General features: G+C 42.6%; 1 long non-coding RNA gene across 1 annotated transcript in view; it reads left to right on the top strand.

The window, feature by feature from the left end:
* LOC122224465 overlaps positions 1-7891 on the top strand; it is a 56227-nt gene extending 48336 nt beyond the window's left edge. Inside the window, exon 5 of the long non-coding RNA XR_006204810.1 lies at positions 6599-7891. This is a non-coding gene — a long non-coding RNA (uncharacterized LOC122224465). The remainder of the gene's footprint in view (positions 1-6598) is intronic.
* Positions 7892-14699: the final 6808 nt, after the last annotated feature.

The raw sequence follows: 14699 nt of genomic DNA, 5'->3' as shown, positions 1-14699 counted from the left end.
ATGTGCAGTGGGGAAGCTTAGGCACAGAGAGATTAAGTAATTTCCCAAAGATTACCGCATTCATTCAGGGTAAGCGCTGGGAGTTAAACACTGGGGAGTCTGGTTCCAAAATCTATTCCCTTAACAAGCACATTATACTGTTTATCTAATAACAATATGAGAGAACACTTAATACAAGGCTCACTACTTGTCCGATACTGTACGAAAGGCCCAATTAATTCATTTAATCCTCACGATAGCCCTTTGAGGTATCTATGAGGCGGGGGCGTTACTAACTGTCGGAAAATGATTTGTAAAAACTTCCACATTTAGGAAGGGAGAGTAGATGAAGCCTTCCCTATTCTTCCCGCTGAGTACAACTGAAAGCCTGTGCAGTGTATATAAAACAAACACAAGAAGACTTTGAAAGGTGGAGATGAGAAGGCAGATCAACTAGGGACCTTGGAATCAGAGGAGCAGGATGCTTTGAGTTACCTGAGTTTTCTGTTTTGCCTCATCTATCCCAGAGCTGGGGCTGAAGAAGCTGGCAGCCTGGAAAAGCCAATGAGTGTAGCCCCCCGAAAGCCCCAACGGAAGCCTGCTCTTGGGAGCCAAGGGAGCAGCCTAACAAGACGGAGATCTTTATCGACAATAGCTGCTCTCCTGCAGCCAAACCCTGCACAGGAATCTGGGAGCCCGCTCTCACCCATGCCAGTGAGGCCCAGAGGGAAGCCTGGACTTCTACCCTTGTGAGGCTTTAACAAGGAGCCCAAACCTCTCTGCCGGGGCTTTCATCCCCCGAAGGTAACGAGGCCCCCTCTGTGTAGTCGTGTCAATGGAGACCAGTTGGGCACCCTGGACTTCTGTCTCCATCCGGAAGTGCTGAGGCGCCTCTCCCCATCCCGACTGGGATGGTGTCAGAGAAGGCCTCATGCAGAATCAGGACTTTCAGTACTGCCCAGCAGTAGTGAGGCCCCTCCGGACATGCCCGCCATGATGTCAGTGGAGACCATGAGAGGAGCGGTAATGAGGCACCCCCTCTTCTGCCCGGCTGGGGCGAAATCAGTGGAGGCCCACTCCACTGCGATCCTCCCATGCCCCGCTAGCTGGGGCATCAACAAAGGCCAAGTGGAAAACCTGAACTTCACCCTCAGCTGGCAGTAATGAAGTTGTCCCCTAGTCTCCGGCCATAGCACCCTGAGCGCACCCGATCTCGTCTGAAGTTGTCCCCTCATCTTCCCCTGCCAAAGTAGTGTCAGAGGAAGCCAGACAATATGAAGGTTTAAACAAGATTCAGAGTCTCATCACAAAATAGTCCAAATGTCCAAGAAAAAGAAATTGCTCATTATACCAAGGGCAGGGAAGAGCTCAGACTAAATGAAAAAAGACAAGCAATAGATACCAACACCAAGATGACAGAGGTGCTGGGATTATCTGACAAAAATTTTAAAGCAGTCGTCACAAAAATGCGTCTGTGGCTTATTTCACTTAGCATAATGCCCTCTGGGGAGGCCTTCCTTAGGAAGGAGAGTGAAAAGAAGAAAATTAGGTCCACATGGGCTCCTCTGCCCTTATTTTTCCCTCTAATATCTTGAAGAAATGTACGTACTTTGACAGTTTTCTGAAATACAGTGTTCCAAGTGTTCCCTGAACGTAACCGTCAGGATTTCTCTAAATCCATTTAACTAATCTCTTAATAATTTAAAATGTATGTGACAGGGGCATCGGTTCAAAGATATTTCCAGGTTTCTCATGGATTTGCTTTCATTTTCTTATCAACAACTCATTTGACACAATTTGCCTCTTTCATTCCCTCACATTTCTTTTTCTGATTGTTTCAGCCAAAGGTAGAATTTAACAGGGTTGTACCCCTGAGATTTCCAGTCATAGCGTCATGCTGTTCATCCCTGTGGGTTCTGTCTGTTACCTCTACTAGAGGAATTAGTAAGAACTCCTGCATCTTTGAAGAATCTTGGCGATCATGAACAATCTCCTGTTTTCCTTGCCAGTTTTATATCTGTCCTCCACATCTTTCTCAAACTATAATCTGGCTTTGCCGTCCTTTCTTCTTTATTTCCATCATGGGATTTTGCTGGTAGCCTCTTCCTGTCATCGCACTGGAAACACATTATTATTTTTATTTCTTGTCCTTGAGAATAATAAAAAAAAAGATAAATATATTTCAACACCATAGGACACTTTCTTCTTTTTCCAAATTGCCTTAGAACTAATGTTTCACATCCAATGCCTTATAGAACACAAATCTCAAAATCAATTAAGAAAATTTTTTACTGAAATTAAAGGTGCCAGAATGATTATATAGAATCTTCTTTCCTATTCTCAAGTACTTAGAAAGAAATGCCTTCTAAGCAGGAATGGAATTCAGACATATTTGGGATTAACATGAGGTCCCTGTGGAATCGTATATTGTGGAGGTCTGCTGTGTCCCGAGAGTCTTGCAATAGATGATTTCAGTTGCCCGACCAGTGCCAGGCATCCACACTGAAGTGTGTAGGGACAGTGTTGGTTGAAGTCTGAGTGCTCTCATCCTTCATTTTTCTGATGAAGCAGCCTCAGCAGTGAAGCAGTCTTGAGTAACCATCATATCTCAGGCTGTGAGACTCTGAGGTATTTATTCATGAGATTTGATTTTATTCTCCCAGAGCTGGCTGCTGATTCAGAGAGCAAATTCCACTCCACTCGGCCTGAGCATAAAGAACTTATTTTAAGTTCTAGACAGCTTCTGGAATCCTAGGGAAGTCGGGCCTCCTCTGACAGGAAGTGGGAGCTGGAAATCCAAGGAGCTGTCTCCAGATCTCTCTCTCTCCTGTGGTCTCTCCTGTGTCTATCTGCTCTCCCTGTGTCTCACTCTTGCTCTCTCTCCTTCTCCCTGTCATTTCATTCTCTTTCACTGTGAACCTGTACCTCAAAATGTCCACCAGCCCCAACACTGCATCATCTCCTTCCCGCCCAACATCCTCCTGTAGCCTGACTCTGTCTCTCAGAGTTCTGATTCCAAATCCCCGAGGAAGAAATTCAGTCTCGACACTGTCTTTTAGAGCCCTGCTGTAAACTTCTAGAAAGCCTATCGATGTGATTTAATCAGTGACTGCCTGGGATCTAGGGCTTTCTCATTGACTCAGAAGCAGTGCACAAGATTAGATTATATGAAAAAAGATGGGGCAATTGATTAAAAAAATTTTTTTTGAGAGCACGCAAGTGTGGGAAGGGCAGAGAGGGAGGGGGGACAGAGGATCTGAAGCAGGCTCTGTGCTAACAGCAGTGAACCCAATGTGGGGCTCGAACTCACAAACTGTGAGATCATGACCTGAGCTGAAGTCAGTTGGACTGAACCACCCAGGTGCCCCCGGGAAATTGTTTAAAATACTAGTGTGTTCTCTAAGGACACTTACATTTTTTTTTTTTTAGGTTTGTTTATTTATTTTGAGAGAGAGAGATAGATCATGCATGCAATGAGGGAGGGGCAGAGAGAGAGAGGGATAGAGAAAATCCCAAGCAGGCTCAACACTCTCAGTGTGAGCCCAACTTGGGGCTCGATCTCACGAAACAGGAGATCATGACCTGAGCTGAAATCAAGAGTCAGGTGCTTAACTGACAGAGCCACCCAGGCACCCCACTAAGGATACTTGTTTGTTATATTTTGGTAATACCTTTCAATAAGGCTTAATACTTGCTGTACAGGGTGAAGTTTCTTACAATTCAGTCTGAGCCAGATGAGGACCCTTTATTCTCTCTTGCAGTAGAGTCTGTGGGAGCTGCTATGTAATTGAGAGGATTATGGCATTCGGGGGATTGGACTACTGGAAAGAGCAATGGGTTGATACTTGGGAGCCCAAAGATTATGCCCAGGTCCCAACATAATACTAATTTATTAGATTGCTAAATACAAATTTATATTTGTAAATACAATTTATATTTAGTATTACTAAAATACTAAATACAAATCAAGTCATTTTCTGGGTCTTTCTTTCTTCTTTCTTTCTTTCTTTCTTTCTTTCTTTTTTCATTTATAAAATGATGGGGCTTGTGTTAATCAGTGATTCTCAAATTTTTGGAGTATGAAAACTTTTCTCAATTTCAAAAAGTTATGGATAACACGTGATATGGTGTTGATTTTGTTGCCCAGTGAAAGAAATTAAAACAAACAAACAAACAAAAAACCTGTAAACCCTGGTTCCAATACTTGTAATAATTCCAGAACCTCTGGGGGTCCAAATCTCTGGGGTTCCACAGCCTGGAACCCCCGGTTTAGCTGAGTTTGAGGTCCCTCCAGGCTCTGATATTCTCGTATTCAAGTCAAGCGAATATGGGGTCCTTAGAAAAACATTCATTTATTCAAGAAGAAAGCTGACATTCAATACTACCAGATCTGAGAAAAGCACGAGTTTTTGAGAGAGGTGAATTGTGGCAGATTTCAGGGTGTACGAATCTGAGCTGAGAAGATGGGAGGAAGAATCAATACTAGTCGCAGTGGGAGTGGGGTGACATGATGGCGAACAAGGTTCCAGAATGTGGCTCATGCCAGGAAGAGGGTCAGATGCCATGATCACTAACAGAAAGAAGCAGAGGAGAGGCAATCTCACCCCCAAGGCAAGGTGGATTAACTCTTCCGGCCTTAAAAGTGAATATATTATATATTAGTATATTAAATATAAAATAATATCTTTTTTGTTTTCAATGTTTATTTTTGAGAGACAGAGAGAAACAGCATGAGTGGGGGAGGGGCGGGGAGAGAGGGAGACGCAGAATCCGAAGCAGGCTCCAGGCTCTGAGCTGTCAGCACAGAGCCCCACGCAGGGCTCGAACTCACAAACTGTGAGATCATGACCTGAGCCGAAGTCAGATGCTTAACTGACTGAGCCACCCAGGCGCCCCAATAGAAAATAATATCTTAATGTAATATGATAATATAAGTAATAATATGTACTCATATGTGTTATGTCAATTAATATTCATCTGTAAAACACCAGGGCAGTGTATGGTATAGAGTAGGCTGGTCTCCCCGCTCCTCCTTAATCACAACGACAGTTAAAGTGTTAACGAAAGCCTTCTAGTTAGACTTCTCTAAAGACGAATACCAACTGAGTTGACGTCACGACATTACTGGCAATGTCTTAGGGTAATGTCTGCAATATATGTACAAGAGAGAGGCTCACGGAAAAATACATTCGTGAAGCGTGCCCCAACACTGTCCCTTTTATGTTTTCAATACTTTGCATGCTTCATATCAAAGAAGAGATTGATTCTGAAAGACATTCTGCCTCACAGCACTCTTCATGAATTTGAAAGGAGATCTGAACTTGACAGTGTACATTTCCCAGAGTTACATACAGATTTGGGTATTAGGTTGAGGATATCAGGTCAAATTTCTACCCAGATAGTCATCTAACTGCAAGGAGAAGCAAGATGGGCAAATAGGGAAAATTCTTGAAAAATCTTTGAGGCTATTAATTCTCAGGGTTTTAAAAAGTTACTAATATTTCAATTCCCATGTTCTAATAAACATTCCATCTCTCTCCATGCTCCAGCAACCTCAACTGTAGAAACTCTAAGAGGGGCACCTGAGTGCCTCAGTTGGTCGTGTCCAACTCTTCATTTCCTGAAGTCGCGATCTCACAGTTTGTGAGTTCGGGTCCTGTGCTGGGCTCTGTGTTGACAACACGGAGCCTGCTTGAGATTCTTTCTCTCCCTCTCCCTCTGCCCCTCCCCTGCTGTCTCTCTCTCTCTGTCTCTCTCAAAATAAATAAATATGTTTTTTTAAAAAACACAAAGTTTCTAAGAAAGTGTCGGTTCAAATGCGAACCAAACCGAAATGTGGTAATATTCTGAGCAGCCATGGGATGTAGGAAAAGCAGAGCCTCTGCATATTCTATTTCCTTTCTAATATGAATCAAATCATATTACTTTAGCGAAGTGATGAAAAAAATGTTCAGTGAACACTTCCGTGAAAAAAGTTCGTATATTCATCTATCACGAGTGTTGTGTTCTGTTTTCAGAATCAACCGATAGGCAAAATATGTTCGAAGAACAGAATGTGTTTTAATCTAATCATCGAAAACTGCCAATTGATGCTATGGCTGATAGAAGTTGAAAGTGGAGAGAGGAGGAAGAAGAAAGGAGAGTTCCAGAGGGAGAGAGAGAGAGAGAACAGAGAAAATAATGGGGAAAGCTTATTAAAGAAACAGAAGAAAATTTCCCCCAAATAAAGGGCATGTCTCCAGCCTGAAAGGTCAGACTGATTGTTTAGTTCAGTGAATAAAAAATATGTCCACCGTAAAGCTATGACACTGTGAAAGTTCGAATCCCCAGGGATGGAGAGAAGATCCCCAGAACTTCCAGATAGAGAAGGAGAAAATCAATGTACGTACACAGCATTGGTTATAAGAGTGGCATTGTTTGTAGCTTATAAATCTCGCTACTCACAGAGAGCTTTTCTTCCACTTGAGCTGATACTGTGCTCCTAAAGACCTGTCTTCTAAGTTTTACCTCTGATTGCTTCTCTGACAGTCCTTCTTATTCCCTGCCCCCGTTGAAAATATTGCTACAAGTTTCTATCAAATATTCAACGTGACCTCTTCTCCCTTTGACCCATTTCCAGATCTGACACAAGTGTGCACTGGCCTGGATCCGCCTCCTCTTGGTTAAGGAGCCATCTCTACAGTCATCCTCTGCCCTGGGCAGTGGCAAGTGTGGATTTTCTTAGCCCAGGCCAGCTGACCTCAGACACCAGCGTATCTGCGGAGACAGACCCCAACCTGCTCTTGGCACACGGAGATGTTGACAACACCTCTTCTTCTGCTGCTGGAAGCAGATACAGTCTGCAAACACCATCACACCATCATGAGAATTCTCTCGGCCTCTTCCCACACCACGGACCCGTCCACACAGCATTACCATCAGGCAGGCAAGCTGAGGCAGCAAGAGTCTGCTTATGCTGACAGCCGACGCGTGGGTGGGTAGGCACCGTGCCCTAGAAGCAAGTACTATTAAGGCTTAAGGATGCAGGCTTGAATTTATATATTTGTATAAGATCAACGCCCCTCCTTCCTTTGTTCTGTCTCTGCGCTCCCTCATTTCCCTTGAATCTCTTTCGTGATGGTGGTACAATAGTACCTACTCCAGGGTGCTGTTAGGCAAGGATTTCTCCTTCTTCCCATTAGCATTTCATTGTTCCATAGATTTAGGTGTTCCTGTGCCCTGCTAGTCTGAGGACACCAGAAACTGTTCCCATGGTCACTCCTACCAGTTAGTGTTTACTACATAACAAATTGCCCCTTGATGGCTTAAAATAACAACCAGTTTTTAGCTCACAACCCTGCTGTTTGGCCATTTGGACTGAGTGCATGTAGATAGTTCTGGGTGGGGATTAGCTGGTTGAAGAGCCTCAGTTGAAATGGCTTATCTCTACTTTGCACGGTTTCTCATCTTCCAGCAGGCTATCCCAGAATGGTCACCTGGTGACTGCAGTTTTCCAAGAACAAAACATCAGAAGTTGCAAGGCCTCTTCCCCCCCCCTCCCCAGTTTTATTGAGAAATAATTGGCATATATCATTATATAAGTTCAAGGTGTAGCACATGATGGTTTAATTTACATATGTCATGAAATGAGCACCACAACAGGTTTAGTTAATATCCATCTTCTCATATAGATACAATAAAAAGAAAAAAATTCTTACGACGAGTGTTCTTAGGATTTACCATCTTAACGATTTTCCTAGATAGCATCCAGCAGCGTAGGTAAAGTCATCATGTACATTACATCCCTAGTGCTTATTTATCCTACTACTGGAGGTTTGTACTTTCTGACCACCAATTCCCTCTCCCTTCCCTCTTGCCTCAAGCAGCTACAAGGCTTTTTCCATATCTCTTTTCTTATGAGTTTGATTTTTAAAAATTTTTCATTAGAGTCTACGTATAAGTGAGATCATACAGGATTTGTCTATCTCTGACTTATTTCACTTAGCATAATTTCTTCAAAGTCCATCCGTATGTTGTAGATGATAAGACTTCCTTTTTTTATGGCTTACTAACCTTCCATTTTACACACACACACACACACACACACACACACACACGTATGCGTGTGGGCCACCTCTTCTTCATCCATTCATCCATCAGTGGACACTTAGGCTATTTCCAAGTCTTGGCTATTGCAAATAATGCTGCTAGGAACATGTCGATGCAGATATAGTTTCAAATTAGTGTTTTCATTTCCTTTGGATATATTCCCAGAAGTGGAATTGCTGGATCATACAGTAGGTCTATTTTTAATTTTTTGAGGAAACTCCATACTGGTTTCCATAGTAGTTGCACCAATTTCCAATTCCACCAACAGTGCACAAGGGTTCCCTTTTCTCCACACCCTCACCAGCACTTGCTATCTCTTGTCTTTTTGATGATGGTCATTCCATCAGGCATGAGGTAATGACTCAGTGTGGTTTTAATTTGCATTTCCCTAATGACCAGTGATATTGAGCATCTTTTTATGTACCTGTTGGCTTTTTGTAGTTTTTCTATGGAAAAATGCCTCTTCAGGTCCTTTGACCATTTTTTTAAGTTGGATTATTTGTATTTTTAACTATTGAGTTGTAGGAGTTCTTTGTGTATTTTGGACATTAGCCCCTTATGTAGTTTGCAAATATTTCCCCCATTCTGTAGGTTATCTTTTCACTTTGTTGATGGTTTCTTTTGCTGTGCAGAAGCTTTTGATGCGGTCTCAATTTATTTTTGATTTTGTCGCTTGTGCTTTAGGTGTGGTTTCCAAAAACTCACTACCAAGGCCCATGTCAAAGAGTTTTGTTTCTGTTTTCTTTTAGGAGTTTCAAGGTGTCTTGTCTTATGTTTAAGTCTTTAATTCATTTCGACTTAATTTTTGTGAGCAGTGTGACATAGGGGTCTGGTTTCATTTTGTTACATGTGAATATCTAGTTTTCCTAACACCATTTATTAAAGAGACTATCATTTCTCCATGCTCAGCACAGAGCCCGATGCAGGGCTTGATCCTATGACCCTGCAATCATGACTTGAGCTGAAACCAAGAGTTGGATGTTCAACTGACTGAGCCACCCAGGCACTTCTTGTCCCAAATATTTTATGTATTACTTAAGTTACACACCAGAATAATAATCTCCTGACATGTTGAAGGATTCGTGATTTTGAGTCAAAACACCTAATTCAGGGTATGTCTCCAGACCTCTTTTAACTATATGTAAGGCCAAGTAATGGCAAGTATTATGAAATCTTCAGCATGGGGCTCAGCACATAAACGCTTAACAAATGTTTGTTGAATCTGAATGAAAAGATGGGAGCAAAAATGCTATATAAGTCAGAGGAAATTAGCCTGAAAACCTATCCCATTCGTTCTGTGTTTATGATCAACTTTTATCAGGGAAACTTGGAATTTAATAGGTGAGAAAAAAGATTTGATTTAACTTCCATACTTGCAGTATGGGCTGCTGGATGGAACAGCAGCATGTCCATTGCTGTACGTAATAGTTGGGAATTATAACGAAGGGCAGAATGAAGAGGGTCCTTAAACTTCAGTTCACTAAGTCACCAACTGAATTAAGAAATCATGTATCTTTACAAATTCCAACAATGTTCCTCAGCTATTTCGAGCGGGACCTCGGAGAAGCACCTAAACGAACTATTTTTTAAAAACCTCCTTTCTTTAGGGGCACCTGGGTGGCGCAGTCGGTTAAGCGTCCGACTTCAGCCAGGTCACGATCTCACGGTCCGTGAGTTCGAGCCCCGCGTCAGGCTCTGAGCCCCGCGTCAGGCGCTGGGCTGATGGCTCGGAGCCTGGAGCCTGTTTCCGATTCTGTGTCTCCCTCTCTCTCTCTGCCCCTCCCCCGTTCATGCTCTGTCTCTCTCTGTCCCAAAAATAAATAAAAAACGTTGGAAAAAAAAAAAATTAAAAAAAAAAAACAAAAAAAACCTCCTTTCTTTAGAAGTTGCAACACAAATTGGCAAGAAGCAGAAAGTGACCTCTTAATTTTGTTTCATAGGCCCCATATTCAGTTTGGTCTGATGCTCTTTCCGGTCCTGTTTCTCCAAATTAAAAATTGATCAATAGAAACAATAAGAATACATTAGAGAAAATTTTTGCAGATTCTTAGTCTAAATATATTTTCCTAAGTCCTATTTAGTAAGCAACTGCAAGAGTAGGCTGGCTATTTACTTAATGACCATGAGAAGCCATCCTGACCCTTCCCAGGAAGGTCAAAGAGCAGCTTGTTTTTTGGATGCCTAATTTAATTGGACAAAGGAAATTGCTTTCATCATTTTTGTTTTGCCCTTCCTAATTGGATTGAATGTCAACTTTCCACGCGATGTTCCCCAACATACACTCATGTTCCTAATGCAACCAGATTAGATCAATCTGCATCTGTCTTCATTGTACCCTGGGACTGCATAAACTTTGAATACATATTTATTTTGTGGATTTCATTTCCATGTTAATTAGAATTCAGATTCCTGGAATTTCCATTCTGAGTATGATAATCTTCTTATAGTCAGCATGATAGAAACAGCTGCATTCGTTTACTTTATGAAAAATGGTGTTTCTGGCTCAGATGATCATTGGATATATACTTTCTAGATCAAAGATTGTGCCCCCATTCCTTCCTATAGATTTATCAGAATGTATTAATGTATTGAGAACTTTCAAACTCAATTTTATGAGGTCACTGTGTTTTTTGGAAGACAAAGTGAACAACAAAAATGATTGGGAAATGATACTAAAATGCATCTCATTGCCTTTTCTTCTACTGTAATCACTGCTCTCCAAGTAGACTTTTTAAAAAGATTAACTAGTTTCTTAATTATAAAAGTTGTCTACTACTGTTAACGTTTTGATGGCTTTCTTTTCATATACATATAGTAGATTTTTGTAAAATGTTATTACTCTAAACAGATAAATATGATCTCTGTCCCAAAATGTGTTTTTCAACAGCCATCTTTCTAATCTAATCAAGAATTTTTTAGACAACCAGGGTGCCTGGCTGACTCAGTTGGTAGAGCACGTGGCTCGATCTCAGAGGAATGAATTCGATCTCCAGGTTGGGCAAAGAGCTCATTATTAAAAGAAAAGTTAAAAACAAAAAAAGAATTTATTAGACAATAAAATAAAGGAGATTATTCAATCCAACATCAACACGTGCTAAAGATTTACTATATTACTATGTCACCCGCCTTCCTCTTTGATGGGGGAGAAGGGCACGAAAATAAGTAAGACACATCCTTGCTTTGAAAAAGTTTGTAAACTACAGAAAAAAAAACGTGGTAAAGTAATTATGTAAATTATGTAAATTACATAGTAAAGTAATGATATCAACCATTTACTGGGCACTAAGTAGGTACCAATTACCTTTTATTCCTCAGGACATCTCTGTGATGTGGGGACTGTCACACTCCTCATCTTACAGATGAGGAAACTGAGGCTGAGCGATGTGGAGTGTTGTGCCCCAGACCACACAGCCGGTTGGTGATAGAACTGGGAGTTGAATCCAGCAATAGGGTTTCAGCTAGGCCCTTGATCACTGCATTCCACCATAGGGGAGCACTTCAGTTATAACATGCCTTCCATATATTGGAATAAATAAAATTCTCTCTGAGTCTTCTTGACGTGAAAGATAGATCCAAGTACTCTACAGGGTCTGTGCACGGTACCTCACTCTAATTTTCTCAAGAGAAGGGACTAGAACATTTATCGTTGAGCCTGTCGGTCTATAGAGGAGATCCCATCCTTGCAGTAATGGAAAGGATAAAAAAGTCAAATGGCCTGGTATTTCGCCACCCTCAGGATCTGGGATAATTTTCCCTGGGCCTGTAGAGAGTGAGCGCAGGGCAGTTTTATTGTCGGTCTGTGCCCAGGGCACACTCTGCCCCACCCTGGGCGCACGATGGTTAAAGGAGATAAGGAGTAATGAGGCCCGCTATTACGTATAGGGCTCCCAGGGACCATCTCTCTCATAAGGTACCATTGGCGCAGAGACCTGAGGCAAGTGAGAGAAGGAGCCACCCACTCTCTGGGGAGGAGGATTCCAGCCAGCACCAATGTTCCGAGGCCAGCATGTGGCTGGTATGTTGAAGAAACAGCGAGAAGCCGGGTGGCTGAAGCAGAAGAAGAGAAGGGAATGCAAGAGCTGATGAGGTTAGACAAGCAGCGAGTCAGGAGGTAGGGGAGGAACACAGGAATGCTGGAGGCACCGAGTATCTGTTTGTATCACATTCTTTCACGCAGGTGACGGGAGCCCTGGCCGATGAAATTACACGGAATTCCCTGTTGGAAAACTTTGCTTGAATTAAATAGCTCCCACTCAATAGGACTCCGTTTTTCCAGCATAGAAATTGAGAATAATAAAGCCTGTCTCATGGGGCCCTGTGCTTATTAAATGAAATAAGATAATGTTTGTGAAAGTGCTTTGTCATCTGTAAGGCACTGTGATAAAGACTACTCTTGTTTTTGCTGTTAAGAGAAGTCGATGGTTAAGTTGCTCAAGAAGCAAGGGAGTGGAGACAGTTCTAAGCTGAGTGCCCTGGATCCTGTGGTCCTCTTCCTTAACTGTTCCCTCCGTTAATTTCCAGGGTCTTTCCCAGTCTCCCCTTCAGCAGGAGGACTTGGTGAGCAAAGGCAGATAAGCAAGCTTCTCATCAGCATGATAAGAGGTGCATAACCACCCCCAGTGATAGCCAAGCCACACGGTGTTAAGATCACCTTCGTTTGCAAATTTGACCGGCAAAATTACAGTGCGGTGCTCGTAGTGGGGGTGGGGGACCTCAATGAAGCTCAAGATCGTTATTTCCACATCTAATATCAGCCTCTGGAAAACACAGTACATCTGTATAATGACAATGTCAAAGATCCCCGTTTTTGTGTGTGACACCAGCACCCACACAGAACAGGAATCACTCCAGAGTAGAAAGGTAGACATCGTTCTCTGAGTGGTCATGTCAGATGGACATATCTGAGTGTTCAGCACATATCAGACCAGACTACCGTGATGTCATTTGTTGCAATTACTGATAGAAGTCTGCCGAGGTCCAGCCCCAGCGGGTCCAGGGGTTCCCGAAGGATGAACGACGTGGGCGAGAATGCAAACAGACACAGACAACAGCAGTGTGTTAGACTGGCCGCTTTATTGTGGCAAACGTGGCATTGTATTTGTTAGCAATTTCCTTGTAGCGGGCGTCATCTATGTTTCTCCGCATTACGTAACTCTAAAAATGTTCCTTTGTGTAATCACCCATTAAGGAACATCACGGTTATTTCTTTGTAACGTTCCCTCCTGCCTTTTTGTTTGTTGATTAATTTCTTCTTACTACTTTCATTATGCATCTACGTTTATTTATAGTTTATAAAGAGTTTGCTTCGCTATTGTCATGAAAGGTCATCTAGCTCTCAACACCTCAAGTGGAACAGTTACAGGGACATGACTTCTTAATTGTTCCTTTGAACCGTTTGCGGCATAAGGAACAAAAGTATTCTCTTTGGTCTGGAGTGCCCGGAGGGAGCCAAGAGGGCCCTGGGAACCCACGCCTTATGTGCTCCCAGAGAGACAATGTATACCTAGGAACTAATGAACCATTCTGTAGCCTAACCCACCAGGTCCAGTTACCATCTGGAATGCCTCCTGGGGGCCAAGTGGGCCTAGGGGTTGGAGTAACTTGTATCCATAGATACATTCCTTTGTTGCAGGAGTGGGGATTTCGAACCCATTTGTCCCCCTCCTTGGCTGGGAAATATATGGGGCTATCCTTCCTTTAGGTAGGGGACGGGCAGGCGGGGGTGGCACCGTCTGGATATAAGGTTTCATTTTTCATCTTCGGAGTCTCATGGTTTTTCCCTCATCCCCAGAATACATCCCCGAGTTTGCCCCCATGGGTTTATTTTGAATCATCAGTGCCAGTTAGACCAGGGGGATGGCCATGATGAGTAACAGGAGGGATACCAGTAGCTTCCCATTTGGAGGGTCGCTGTGCTTTGCCCTTGTGCCAACCACCCGGGCTGTGCCATCAGGAAGTCTGGATGGATCGGCTCCCGGCAAAAGTCATTGGAAAATACTCGCTAAAACTGAAGGAAAGCATGAGTTGTCTTTCCATTCTTTTTCTTTTTCATAGGTCAGAAGAAAGTGTTCTTCGCTTGAAGAAATACTCCCTTACGTAAATCAAGTAGGGAAGATGGGGATGGGAGGAATCAGTGTAGGAGTAAGAATTTGTCCCAGGAGAACTTGGACGGCATCTCCCTTACATCTCCTATTTATTTCTGCCTCCTACAAATTTACTAAGGGGTCTTGGCTTCTAACAGACCTGGGTTTGAATCCTTGTGCACCACGGATTTGTGAGGCCTGAGGCAAGCTATTTAACATTTCTAAGTTTCTGTTTTCTCCAGCGTTAACAAGAGGTCTGTAGGTAAGCATTAAGGACCTACCTAACAAGAGGTAGGTCTGTGGTAAGGATCAAATAAGGAAACGTATGTTAAGTACACTGTGGTGTTGGGCATATGGCAGGTATTGAATAAATAAATGTTAGCCATTTGTGTTATTATTGGGAAGAAATTACTGACAAAGGATTATCAGAGGGAAAAAGCATAAGAGTGAGGGAAAAATAGTCAACTTGAAGAATCACTGCTCGTTTCCTAGGATTTATCTAACATGTGTGTATCTTAGTCTAGGTGAACTTTATAATGCTTAGTCTAG

This window comes from Panthera leo, chromosome B4 (assembly GCF_018350215.1).
Source record: "Panthera leo isolate Ple1 chromosome B4, P.leo_Ple1_pat1.1, whole genome shotgun sequence".
Classification (NCBI taxonomy): domain Eukaryota; kingdom Metazoa; phylum Chordata; class Mammalia; order Carnivora; family Felidae; genus Panthera; species Panthera leo.
Note: the sequence above shows the minus strand (reverse complement) of the source record. Positions and strands in the feature narration are given on the sequence as shown.